The sequence below is a fragment of the Mirounga leonina genome, unplaced genomic scaffold, assembly GCF_011800145.1.
Source record: "Mirounga leonina isolate KUSES-001 unplaced genomic scaffold, KU_Mleo_1.0 Mir_154, whole genome shotgun sequence".
NCBI classification, from domain to species: Eukaryota; Metazoa; Chordata; class Mammalia; order Carnivora; family Phocidae; genus Mirounga; species Mirounga leonina.
This window is the reverse complement of record NW_023270389.1, coordinates 10420514-10434445: the sequence shown is the minus strand read 5'-3', so window position 1 is coordinate 10434445 and position 13932 is coordinate 10420514. Positions and strand designations below refer to the sequence as shown.

Sequence of the window (13932 nt, the reverse complement as noted above, 5' to 3'; positions counted from 1 at the left end):
GCTCAGGAAAGGATCATAATTGAGGGTTTAGAGCTGCCAGACAAGAAAAATTCATTCACTCACTCATTTATTCATTCTTTGAAAAATATTTATTGACCACCTACTAGGGCCCAGGTCCTACATCAGGTGCTGAGTTTATATCTATGAACAGGACATAGTCTGGATACCCAAGATGCTCACCTTCTAGAGAGGGAGAACCATCAATAAATGAGCATTAATTATACAAATGGATGAGATGTGAGTAAGAAAAGTATAAAGTTCTGAGAACATACTTGGGAGGAGCTCCAACCCAGCCATGAGAGTACCCTGGTGAGTGAGGTGGCATGTTTGATATCAACAACACACTTCAATTAAGTTTTGTTGTTCTCAATGGTTAACATGTATATAATGAAGTAATTAAGAAGGTCTGTGTGTGTTTGTGTGTGTGTGTGTTTATTCATGTAAAAAAATGATCCAGAACAGGGACACCTGGGTGGTGCAGCCAGTTAGGTGTCCTACTCTTGGTTTTGGCTCAGGTCATGATCTCAGGGTCGTGAGATCAAGCCCTGCATTGGGCTCCATGCTGAGCCTGGAGTCTGCTTAAGACTCCCTCTCTCTTTGCCCCTCTCTACCATCTTAAATAAATAAATAAAATCTTAAAAAATATATTTTAAAAAATGATCCAGAACAGAAAGACAGCTAATGATATGGTGGTATTTAAATACTTGACAATTCTAGTAGTTCTCTTATATCTTTATAAATGTCATGCATTTAATTAGCAACTATGGAGAAGAAATTGACACTGCAAGTCTGGTTGCTGAGTTATTTCATGTCCAGGGAAGCCTGGAACCATAACTGACACTTGGGCAACTCCTTGTGTTCTCGCGTTACTGACTGATGATGTTGTATATGCCTAGATAAAGGGGCCATGCTGTACCAGCTAGTCAAGACTTTGCAAGATTATTTAGCGAGAGTCATGATGTATCTGGTTTCATTGTTAGGGGAGTTTGGTTAGCAAGGCTAACTGCATAGAAGTATATACCTATATGGTCAGCCCTCCTTAGAAGCTTCAGATGCTGAGATTGGAATGGTCCTCCCTGGGCAGAGACATTCTACACATGTCGCTGTAGTTTTTCTAGAGAAAAAGTATAGACTGCCTGGCCCCAGATGGGGCAGGACTCAGAAGCCTATATCTCACATCTCTAGACTCCACCCAATGTGTATCCTTCTCCTGTTGCTTTTGCTGTGAATCTTTGCTATAATAAATTTTGTTGTAAGAGAAAGTGAGTCCTTACAGCAACTCACCAAACTTGAGTTGGTCATAGGCTGCTGAAATAACCCAAAAGATATACTGAGAAGCATTATAAACCAGAGAAGTTGTATGATGGTTAAGGTAGGGTGAGAAAAGATGAAGGTATTAGGTATTGCTTTTTACTTTATTATTTTCAACTAGGAGAAATATAGAGTTCTTTTATTGTTTTAAATCAAATTCAATCTGCTTGAGTCCTTCACTCATCAAGGTAAATGTAAATTCTAATCTTTATTATGACAGGCTGCTTTTTATCTTAGGTTCATAGAAGAGTCTTGGGGTCTAAACCAGTCCAGAGTTCTGAGAAAGGCCTTTGACCTTTAGTGAACACTAGTTTTTGATGGCCTGCTCATTGTCTATGAATGTAGACAGCCCCACTGTCCTCTGCCAAACCTCTGCTCAAATACTGTCCAGCGTGTGTAAGTAACCAAGAAACCACTCCCCTTGAGAGCCTGCCTTCTCCTTAGAGTCATAGTGAGGTATGCCTCACTGCTTACTGAACTTACAGAATCTTGTCTCCTCTCAAGAAAAACTCCTTCCCCAACCCCAGTCCAGCAGATTCTATTTATCTGAACACTTGGATCTCCCCCACACTGGAAAACTTACCTCTAACTTACACAGATGAAGCTTCCAATCACAAAAACCTCCTTAGATTGTCCTCTGGGGGTCTGGTAACATCTGCTTTGGGCCCTGTAACACAAAAGCCACTAATAAATATTTCAGTCAAGGTAATAGAAAGGTTTGGCTATCTTCTTGGGATGTAAAGGAGGAACAACTTACATCAGAAAGGACAACACAGAAATGAATCTTACTGCAAATTATCTTGCTCCATTTGGAATACTCAGTCTCCACTTAATAGAGGAAATTAGTCTAGTGAACAAACTACTCCAGAACAAAGTAAAGTGCTAATGCAAGTGTCATAACAAAGGTTCATACACACTAAAAGCAGTAGAAGGGACAAGAGGGCTTGGGGGACATTGTGGATGGACTACTATAATGAAACTCAATGGGTAGGCTGGACTTGGGCCAAGAGAGGCCACTTACTATCACTGCTCAAACCCACCCAAGAACCCACAGTTCAAATCACAGCACCAAAAACAATTACCAACAATTAAAGTCAAAAGTTTATTTCCCCAAAATCAGGACCCAGAAGGATATTTTTATGAAGAGGCAGCATAGAAAGAATTCTAATCAGTTGGGCTTTATCTTCAATGAAGACATAATGAAAAGAAGAAGACTTGTACTGGATATAGAGGGGCTTTATACCCAAAGCAAGGACCTCCCTTGGTATCAATATTATTGGCTGTGTGTAGAGTCAGTGGAAAATATTACTAAGCTCTCCTCCTTGGAAGTCTGCAAGATTGGCACTGATAGAGCTTGCAGTAGAATGGAGAAGACATCAACTGTCAGGTTAAAGAAACCCGAGCTCTCCTACGTGGCTTTGGGCAAAGTTCTCAGGTTCTCACATAGAATGGAGATCATCATATTTCTTTTTCAGGGTTGTTGTGAAGTTTAGAAATAATATCTGACACATAGTGGACACTAAATCAATGGTAGATAATAGAATTTTCTCTTTTAGATGACACAAGTGATTTCGTGTCCAGGACCAGGTCACTGGGCTAAGTAATCTCCAGGCATCTCCTCCAGTCCCAAGATTTTAGCCACTGCTAATGCTAGTCCTCTTTCTTTTTGAAAGAAGCTGAACTCCTGCAGCTGTCCTGGCACATTGATCAAGTTTATTATCAGCAATGCTTCATTTATTCCCTACAAGGCCCCACTCCCTTTATTTACCCCCACTACCACTGGTATCTTGTCTGAATCTCCTAGACACTGCCTCCAACCTTCTTTCTCTCTACCCCACCATTTGAGTCCCAGGTTCTCCGGGTAATTATTCACTTAAGTAGGAGGCATAGGGCTAATTTGATCAATTCATCTATGCCAGTGTTTTAATAAGTGCTAATGGGTGACCTGCCAAGGTGGGTGAACATCACATGGTGAAACACTGGTAATTGAATATCCCAGGTAGTTAAAAAAAAAAAAAAAAAAAAAAAGAAGAAAAGAAAAGAAATCAACACCAAAAGGTATCTTCACTCTAGGAGATCTCCCTATAGGCCAGTGACAAGGTATCGTGGGCTATTTGGGGGCCCTTGGCCACACTCAATAAGGACACTCTAGGTTGCTTTCTGGTGTACCTACACAGACAGATCAACTTAGAAAATATTCCTGCTGCTTTACCAGGGCAGCCAACCCATGGGCTGTGCAGGCTGAATGCTGCAAGCCACACTGTAGCTAAGCCAGATGGAAAGACCCAGACTCTTCTTCATTCAGGACCATTTCCTTAGTTCTAGGGAGTCAGACTTTTGGAACAATGGGGTTTGGAGACACTTTGGAAGTCATTTATGCTCATCACTTCATTTTTTTCTGAAGCAGAGGCTCAGAGAAATGTTGTTATATGTTAGGCCCCAGAGCTAGTTAGGGCTGGGCTGGATCTGCAACTCATGTTTCTTAGCTCCAAAGCCGGAACTGTTTATCTTCACCAATCTGATCCTTACATATACAAACTTACCTATTCTAGAAAAAGGCGCCCTTGTGGTGGAGGATCAGAAGACCTAATCTCTAGACCCTATTTTCCCACCAGGAATCAGGGTGACCCACAATTAACTCTCTAGAACTCAGTTTGCCCATCTACAAAATGAGCAGTGTTCACATGGTCCTGTGTCCCTGGGCTATTATTCTGAATATAAGGGAATGTTTTGCTAATAAAAAAGATGCTAAAAAAATACTGGTTGAATGAAGGAAAGAAGGAAAGAATTTAGAAAGTCAAAGCTCACACACACACAAGTTATTCTAATTTATCTCCATTTTCAGATATAGAAGCCACTGATGGTGTTCTCGGAGGCTGGAATAGCATTGGCCTTCATAGCTAACCCCAGAAAATGGAATGGCTTCCTGTTGGAAATGATGAGCTGCGTGCTTCCGCAGGACAAGCCCTTGGGGCAGGTAATCTAAGCATCTTCTGCCACCTGCTGATGGGCTGCCACTTCTGGTACCCAGACTTTGGCCATGAGCCCCTGGACAGACACTGAAGGGGATGCAGAGAGAGAGAGAAAGAACAAGCTGACCACCGAAAACTAATGGCCCTCATGAAATGGAGTGTCTGCAGGGCACAGATGTCAATCTGGGATGGGAGTGGGGAGAGGGAGAGACAGAAGGAAGTAAGAGGAGATGGGGCAGGAGGGAGGAAGAGAGAGAATATGAGAATTCAAGGGACCTGGAAGTTCAGCTGGAAGGACATGCATACTAACACCCAAAGCAAATATCCAAACCTCACCATGAGTAATACAAGGGACCTGGGAAGAAATTCCCTTGGGTGAGGCCACACAAAGCTCAGCTCTTGGGCTGCTGTGCCGTCTCTCACAACTCTAGCCACCGCAGTCAACTCCCAGGGGAAGCATTCTGGTCACCTGAGTTCCTGACTCACAGTCTGACAATGGCTCTTAGCTTTCACACCATCCTGTGTCTGGGAGACTGCCGCTTCTCTCCTTCTCTGCACAGAGTGAGCAAGCTGCTGACATTTCTATGTCAGCCACAGAAGCTGTGATGAGGAGAACAAGGAAATACGTGGAAGAGGACAGATGATTCCCTCACATCTCCACCCAGGGATTTGCGAACAGCATTTCCCCAGGAACATTCTCTAGAGCTCCATCATGGGAGAATCAGTTGCCTGTCCACTGGGTCATAAGCCTTCCTTCTACAGGCTCAGGTAAGTCTATAAGACCCCCAGGCAGACCTCCAGTCCCTTCAGTGGAACCCATCAGGGTTTGTGTGTGTTGTGAGCAACTTGTTCATCGCATGGACTTGGCCTGGGCACAAGCCAGCTCCATTCCAGGACCATGTGACACTGGCAGGGTTACTCACTTGGTTGCCCTCCAGAAGGGGCATCTGGGGACACCTCCCTAGAGTGACTACAGCGTTTATCACTGGGATGACTCAGCCCAAGCCTCCCACTCCCTGAAAAGGGACTCTGAGGCCAGGGCCGGGGGTGGGGGGGGACCGTCGATTAGACCCATCTATGGCTGGGAGAGCACCGGAACTGCCCCTCACCTGGAAAGCACGAAGGATGGGGTGAGTAAAGTTCAGGTCAGTGGCTCAGAAACTCAGAGGGAAACATGAGTTTATCCCAGAAGCGTGGGTGACAGGTGGGACATTGTGTCCAGAACCCCAAGGAAGATCCTACTGAATCTGAAACTTTCATTTCAGATTTCCATTCCTTCCATCTCGCTGATTTCACTCCCATCTTTATCTTGTTTCTGTCACGTCAGTTACTTAACCTTGATTAGAGGAGTTGATAGAACACAGTCTCGGGCGGGTTCTGCCTGGTTTCCCAGCCCATAACAAGTGCTGCTTCCTTCCTCTGAGCAGATTGTATTGTGTCTGTCCAGATTACAGACAAAATACCTGTGTGGTCCCTTCTGTTTCTGTCGTTTATGAGTTTAGGTCGCCTCTCGCCAACGTGTTCCTCCAAAGAACTAGCCTCCTCTCAGGGTTCTAATCCCCTGTGGCATTCAGCACTGGGACAAGCACATGGCAGACACTTACTCAACACTTGTTGCTTGGTTGTTCTCAATCTTTAATACCCCAGGGGAAAGGGGTTTCGCAGCCTCACCAGTTGCCAAATCCTAAATCTAAACTCATTTAGAAAGAGGTTGTGATAGCAAAACTAAAGCCTGCATTTTGCATACTGTCTCTTATTCAATTTCAAAACAACTCTGTAGTTTAATTGGTCAATTTCCACCTGCGGGCCTCCTGGTTAGCGCTGTATTGCTCTCCTGATGTCACCACTAAAGCTATTCCTACAGGTTTCCCATAAAAATGACTGTTATTTGTGTAGCACTTAGTCACTTACGAAGTGATTTCCCAGGTATTTTTACTTCGTGCATCGCCCTCTGCGGCTGGCGGTTCAGGTACCTCAAAGGTCTTCAGTCGCAGGGAGCACGCTTGGCTCCCGGCCCCGACGCTGCTCTGGAAGCTACAGTGTGTCCGCGGCGTGGTCTGCCAGCCTGCTCAGCCTCGCCAGCTCCAGCTCCAGCCCTATTTTACCCCACAGGCTTCTGCCCTCAAAAAATGTTGTTGCTCCTATTATCCTGTCTTCACAGCTGCTTCTCAAAGGACCCCCTCTCTCCAGCCTGGCTCTGGGGGCCCCTTCTCTGGGTTTCCAGAGCAATCCAGATCTCTCTCCATCGGAGGACTGACCATACCACCTTGTGCCATCTCCGTGGGTCTCCTCCTGAGACCTGAACCACTAACCTGAATGTAAAGAGATGAAAGCTAGTCGAGTGCTGGAAGTTCTAGTAGGGAGTGGGTCCCTGCACCGGGGAGCTGGCGAAGGTCAAAGGGCTTCCCAGGGGCAGATGCATTCAGCTGTGTCTTGAGGGAACGGCAGAATCCAGGTAAAGAGAATGGTGGCCAGCATCAGAGGCAGAGGGAACGGCATGAGAAAAAATGATGGTCTTTTGGAGCCTAATGAATATCGGTATGGCTGGAATGTAAGTGCAGACACAGCAGCTGGATTGCAAATGCCAAGCTGAATTGTTTTGACTTTATGCTGTACATAACAGTTCTCAAGCCAGTTTTTAAAAAATCAGCCTTCACCCCATGTATAAGCCCGGTGTCATCAAATACATCTTGCCTGTTCTGCAATCATTCTCAGGGTGGGTGGGGTGTTCTCCAAAACCACTCTGAACAGCACTGTTTACTACCCCACCGCTAGCCGTATGTGGCTACATACATTTTTGTCTGAAGTCATTTAAATTTAAAACAAACCGAAGGGGGGCCTGGGTGGCTCTGTCGGCTAAGCGTCTGCCTTCGGCTCAGGTCATGATCCAGAGTCCTGGGATCAAGCCCCGCATCGGACTCCTGGCTCAGTGGGGAGCCTGCTTCTCCCTCTCCCTCTGCCCCTCTCCTCTGCTTGTGCTCTCTCTCTCTCTCTCTCTCTCTCTCTCTCTCGAGCGCCTGCTCTATCTCAAATAAATAAATAAATAAAATCTTTAAAACAAACAAACTAAAAATTTAGTACCTCAGTCATACTCGGCACATTTCAAGGGCTCAGTAGCTACCTGTGGCCCATGGATGCCCCATACAGAACAGCACAGAGGGGAGTCTGGGCAGGGAGGGATACAGGATAAGGAAGGTTGGAAAGCTGGAGGCGAGAGATGTCAGGAGATTGTCACATGGCTGACAGTGGAAGAGCAGGACCTGAAGCCTGAATTTTGTCACTTTTAACTGGAGTGACCGCCTCTAGATTTTTCTCTTCTCCCAACTTCCTGGAGCTGGTTGGCAAGGAGTCTCATCTATGGCCCGATCCTAGCCCAGAGGTGCCGGAGCGGGCGTTCTGTGGATGGTCCAGGTCTATACTGAGATGACATAGGTATGAATCCCATTCTTTGTTTGGTTGATGCAGAATTCGGTGAATCCCATCATCCCCTCCGTGCCTCAATCTCCTCACTGGTAAGTGGAGAGGATGCATTCATTTACATCTACCGCACACAGTATTGAGAAAATCTAGAACTTTCCAAAATCAATTAGCAATATGATTTTTTTTTTGTATCGAGAACATTTTTCTTTTTTTCTGTAATTTTAAAATAATACATGGTGGCTGTAAATAGTTTGCGGGAAAAATTTTTGAAAAGAATGTGTAGAGACAAAAGCATTTAGAAAATGATAGTCATTTACTTGCACAAGTGAGTCTAAATTTGAGAACAGTGGTCCTCAACCTTGGTTGTGTATTGGAATTTCTTGGGGAAATTTTAAAGTCTTGGTGCCCTGACACCCCAGACTAATTAAATCAGGATCTCTGGGGATGGAACCTACACATGAATCGTTTTTAAAACTTCCCCATGTGATTCTGATGTGCAATGATTGAGAACTATAGTTCTAGGATAGTTCACCGGGTTAAAGAATATATACTCCAGGTATGTAAAGAAAAGACACAGATTACAGGTTGTCCGCTCACACTGGGAAAAGAGCCATTTTAACAAATGGCTAGCACATGGCAAAGTCACACACAGATATCAGCCATTGGAAAGGTCAAGGTGGAAGAGGACTTTGGCTGCCTCCATTTTGACCTCAAACATTTTAGTTGGGTTCTTGTTTCCAGCTTGTCCCTTGGCTCAGGCGGAAGACCCTGTGGGCAAAGCATCCCCAGATGGGAACCAAAACTCTGCCCTCCAGCTGCCAGGAACGCCCTGAGCCAGCAAGACCCTGCCCGCCTGTAACGGACTCTGCCCATGATTGATTGAACCTTCACTGCCTCCCTGCAGGTACGCACCTACTTTTGCCCCATGTTTTCCTAGTATACCTGGAAATATTTTCTGCATTTTGGAGACAATCTGCGAGGTTAGTCCACTGTTTTCCCAGTGTTGGCCTCACTGAAGTAAATCCCTTTCTTGTTTCACCACTGTTTGTTTTTCTGCCTTTGGGTTTTGTCAGCGGCAAGTGACCAGACCTGGCCGGTTTGGGACCCTGGAGTCAGGTGTTCTTGCATCCCTTGTATCCCTGAGCACCAGCTACTGTTGGTAGATGATGCTGTTCGGTAAGGAATTTGGAACTTACGGCAACTGGCCTAAGATCTCCTTTATTTGGGGGACTTCATGGGGACAGGGTAACCCTCCTAGTGCTTATTGTTGTTTGCTTTCCTCCTGCCTGTCTTGTTAAGGGTGATATACACACTTATAAAGCAGGGCAAGAGGTCAGTTTTGTGTTCTCATAAGGAATTATGTAAAGTACATATATAATGTCCCTCTCAACCTCAAGCCCACTCCCAAGAGGTAACCACTGAATATTGTAGAAGTAATACCTGTGCTTATACAAATCACACACACACACACACACACACACACTGCACATCTTGGGACTTCTACTAAGTAATTTATCATGGATACTCTTCCATAGCAAGGCCTCAAATTTCTCTCATTTTCTAATAGATATGTATTGTTTCCTAGTTCCAGCATATAATGAATTTTTTGGATATTCCCCAATTGGTGGTAAGTTTTGCCCTCACCTTTTTCTATTTTACATTATCATGCAATAAACTTACTTGTATGTTTCTCTTTAGCTTTTGCACAAATGTAGTTAGAGGATAAAGCCCTAAAGGTGTGATTGCTTAGGTTTGCCAAATTGCCCTCCAAAAAGGCTACAGCGATTTACATTTTCTTCCGATAATGCAAAGAAGTGACCAGCTCCCCACATCCTTCTCAATACTGGTCTTCATTTTTTTTAGAGGCTCACCTAATGGATATTTATTTATTTTTTTTTTAAGCATCTTTTTTTTTTAAGATTTTATTTATTTATTTGACAGAGAGAGAATGAGAGAGAGAGAGCACATGAGAGGGGGGAGGGTCAGAGGGAGAAGCAGACTCCCTGCCGAGCAGGGAGCCCGATGCGGGACTCGATCCAGGGACTCCAGGATCATGACCTGAGCCGAAGGCAGTCGCTTAACCAACTGAGCCACCCAGGCGCCCCCACCTAATGGATATTTAAAAGTGCTTTGCAAATGATTAAATGCTATGCAAATGCCAGGTCTTATGACTAGTAACCTTTTCTGAAAGGCCCCACATCAAAAGTAGCTGTTCAAGCCCCTGATGGGGCAGTATGCTCCAGAGGGTTTTATTCTATATCCTGTCATTTTCTGGAAATAATGTTTTTGGGTTTGGATCCTATTTTCTTAGGCCTAAATGTCAGTGTTCCAGGGTGATAGGGGTGGTAAATAATGAGTGAGAGGGACCCTCAGGCAAAGGCAGCAATCATTACTCTCAGAGCTTTTCTGCCCAATAATTGAATACCAATGCAGACAGGCCCCTGGTGCCAACCAAAATTTTATTGAGCCACCCTAGCAGGGAGTAATTTGTGAGGGCCTCTCCTCCGCTGTCTTCAAAATCTTTATTCCATCTATTTTCTCTCTTCTCATTTTTACCCGTTATTTGGGGTGCTGTGAACTGGAGGCCTTCGCATTTACGAACTCACTGTTTTTAAAGAGGCTTAACCCAGTGGACTGAAGGAAGTGTCTCCTGTTGACTTCAGCTGGAAAAGAAAGGAAGTCTGACTCTAAGCTTCTTTTTCTCTACTACGGGATCCATTCATCCCAACACCACCACCTGGTGAACTCCTAACTCTCCTTCAAGAACCAGAGGACCACCTTTCAAGTCCGTTCTTTTGTAGAGCCTTGCCTGACTATTACAAGGTTCATCACTCCTGCCTCTGCCTTCCATAAATTTCATTTATACCTCCAGGCTATTACGTATAGCCCAGTCATTTCCTCTTGTGCAGCCTTCCCGGCCTCCGTTCCCCAATTAAGAATTCCTCAGCTGGACCTGAGTCTTATTTATCTTTGTATCTCTAGCTGGTAGTACCTGGCAAGTTTTTCGAATGGACTTTTCCTCATTTTTGAATCCCTGCCTGGTTTGGACATAACAAAACAAATAATAACAGGTGACATAAACACTAGTGCTCTCCAAATATTCTACAAGCTCCCCCATATTTCCCAGCCTCCCTTGCATTTGTGACGGGGTCACGTGACTGATTCTGGTTCATGGGAGTGAGTGTGAGTGAAGCAATGTGTGATATTTGCTGTCTGGGGCAGTAAAAAGGGGACATGAGCTCCATGCATGCTCTCTCTCCTGCCACTATGGCTGGAAGCAAAGAACCCAGAGACAGCAAAGTTGTAAGCTAGAAGCAACTCAAATCTGACCACTGTTAAAAAGTAGCCACCAAGGGGCGCCTGGGTGGCTCAGTCGCTTAAGCCGCTGCCTTCGGCTCAGGTCATGATCCCAGGGTCCTGGGATGGAGCCCCACGACGGGCTCCTTGCTTGGCGGGGAGCCTGCTTCTCCCTCTGCCTGCCTCTCCCCCTGCTTGTGTTCTGTCTCTCTCTCTGACAAATAAGTAAAAATAAAATCTTAAAAAAAAAAAAAAAAGTAGCCACCAAGCAAAGCAGAATGGCCTATATCAGACTGTAGTGTAAGTGAGGAATAAACCTTAGGGATCTGAAGGTTTGTTGCCACAGCAAAACTTAGCTTACCCTGACTAATGCAGCGTATGAGTTTCATGTGAAATTGTAGGTAGGAGAGAAGCTCTTAGAATAGATGCTATCATTTGATAGTGAAACCTTTTCATAACCTAGAACAAGTAAGGATTTGTGCCATGGATTTGATGATTGCAAATACAAGTCATTTTCTGGGAGAACATAAGCATCCCCATTATATTGATGGAGAATCCAAGGCACAGAGAAGTGAAGGGATTGGCTTCTGGAATTATAAGTGAAATTAGCATGAGAACACAGACCTCAATTTCATCTAAGCTATTTCTGATCCCTCTTCCTGGATGGAATTTCCTCTCCCCCAATATTTGTGTCCTCTGGGGTTAGTATTCTAGGAATAAGATCAGCCTGTTTAGAAATGGGACAGACTTTGCATGTCTAATGCTAATTCCACTTAAGAATATCTGTTTTGCAAATAATGCAATATATGTTACGAAAAAAAAAAGAAGAAGAAGAAGGTAGCGGGAGGGGAAGAATGAAGCGGGGGAAATCGGAGGGGTGGACAAACCATGAGAGACGATGGACTCTGAAAAACAAACTGAGGGTTATGGGGGGGGGTGGGGGGATGGGTTAGCCTGGTGGTGGGTATTGAGGAGGGCACATTCTGCATGGAGCACTGGGTGTTATATGCAAACAATGAATCATGGAACACTTCATCTAAAACTAATGATGTAATGTATGGGGATTAACATAAGAATAAAAAATTTAAAAAAAAAGAATATCTGTTTTGAAGCAACATGGTGGTAAAAAGGTTAATACTTAAAGTTTGAATTTTATTTTCAGGCAGACATTCTGAGCCCTGGAGGAAAGATTGCAGCTGCCCTGTGGCCCAGATAATGCAATATCAGGGTGAGCAAGGACATCTTAGAACATTCTGATCTCCTCCCCTGAGACCAATTAAAATCTGTAGGCATCTTTCTTGTTGACCAGACTGACTTACTAATTGAAACAAAACTGTGATATTTTCATCAGCTTTCTCTTATCCCTCTCTGCCTTGCCAGAAGAGAGAAAGTTTGATGACCATAGGTCTTCAAGCATATGAGGCCCAGGGAACAGATCTACTCTCACCTTAAACCGCTATACCACCATTATACATTGAACAAGATCCTAACAAGGATGGTGCAAGATTGAGAGTGTGGTAATATCCCCAAACCTTGGATAAGGAGAAGCTGAACACCAAAACATCACCTTCAAGATCCCTGATAAACAATAAATCTGTCATTTAGCAGCTACTGTTCCAATAAACCAGCTTGTGACCTCAGCCTTCCTAATTAACTAGCCCTCTGCCTGACTGGGAAAGCTTCTAGTAACAAAGGACAAAATGCTTGCTAAAATCCAACAATATCTCTTTCCTAACAAGCAAGAAGGTATTTCTTCTGAACGTGCAAATGGCCTAGTTAACCTTAGAGATTATTCCAAGCAGCATCCAAGCCTCTAAAAATGGGCTACATAGTTTCGATTGTGTGAGATTTTTTCTGCTCCAGTATGATGATCTCCATGCTAGCAACCTCTGTGGAATCACTTCTTTATTATGTGAATGGCCTCAGAAGTTAGCCATTTGGGGCAGTATTGATTCCAGCAGTGAGGAAGCTTTGGTTGACAATTATCAAGGGAGAAAAAAAAAAAAAAAAAACCCTCTGTGACAAAGATTTCAGCCTTAGGACCTATTTCTGAGTTTTCTAAATGGAAATATGAGGCAGGGGCATGGTTGGGAAAAGTTATTTTAGCTTTGATGTTGCCTCTTTACCACAATGGTAGGGAGAAGTAACTATATCAAAATAAAGACTGTAGGGCAGGAAAACATTTATTTTACCCTCCAGGCTTCTTCCAGCTGGTTTAGGAATTAAATTGACATGAGTCAGATTAACAGGAAAAAATGAAAGTTTTATTACATGTGCACAAAGGCCATACAATGAAATTGAGACCCAAAGAAATTATCAAAGCAGACCGTTTTTATACATTTTAGAGAGAGAGAGAGAGAGATAATAAATTTATGAGGAATTGACAGATGTTTGAGAGCTTTATTAGTAAGGAATTCTAAACAGAATTTGAGCTGAAATAATAGATTAGTAAAAAGTATCAAGGTTTGTTTCTACAGCTTTCTCAGCTTTAAAGTTTCTATCTCTGCCAATAAGGATGTCTTTTTACTTTTTGGTACAGGGTGGGTATCTTTCATGTGGGAGATTTGTTTCCTGCTTTCAGGGGGCAGAGGAGGGTCTGGGTGTTCTTGCATCAGCCATTTCCCACATAGCTTCAATTCAAAATAATCAATATGCCATGGTGGCACATTTTGGGATAGCTTGTCCTGGTCCCCTACAGGGCCATGGAGAAAGGACAGAGATGAAGAGGGTAAGGGTACCTAAAGTTCTCACAGGGAGCCGAGTTGGAGCTACCTAGACATGAGATCTCCTACACAGGCTCAGAGACCGTCATGATGATCCAACCCAGCTTCATAGTTTAAGAGCCTGCAATTTTTTATCTGGAATCTGTTCCTCATTGCGTCACTGGATTACCAGGTGACCTTGAGATACTAAACTAGCTTCTCCAGGTCTC

The 13932-nt window shown here is 44.0% G+C and overlaps 2 long non-coding RNA genes across 7 annotated transcripts in view; one reads left to right on the top strand and one right to left on the bottom strand.

Annotated features, from left to right (window-relative positions):
* The window catches only part of LOC118014066, a 72574-nt gene extending 70615 nt beyond the window's left edge, over window positions 1-1959 (bottom strand). The window contains exon 1 of the long non-coding RNA XR_004680190.1: window positions 1895-1959. This is a non-coding gene — a long non-coding RNA (uncharacterized LOC118014066). The remainder of the gene's footprint in view (window positions 1-1894) is intronic.
* A 2797-nt stretch (window positions 1960-4756) lies between these two features.
* On the top strand, window positions 4757-12640 carry LOC118014065. 6 transcript variants are annotated; one of them, XR_004680188.1, is made up of 5 exons: window positions 4861-5051; window positions 7749-7795; window positions 8445-8607; window positions 8777-8879; window positions 12163-12640. It is a non-coding gene; the product is annotated as an uncharacterized LOC118014065 (long non-coding RNA). The 6 variants fall into 6 exon arrangements; XR_004680187.1 differs by lacking the exon at window positions 4861-5051 and adding an exon at window positions 5189-5428; XR_004680184.1 differs by lacking the exon at window positions 4861-5051 and adding an exon at window positions 5195-5413.
* Window positions 12641-13932: the final 1292 nt, after the last annotated feature.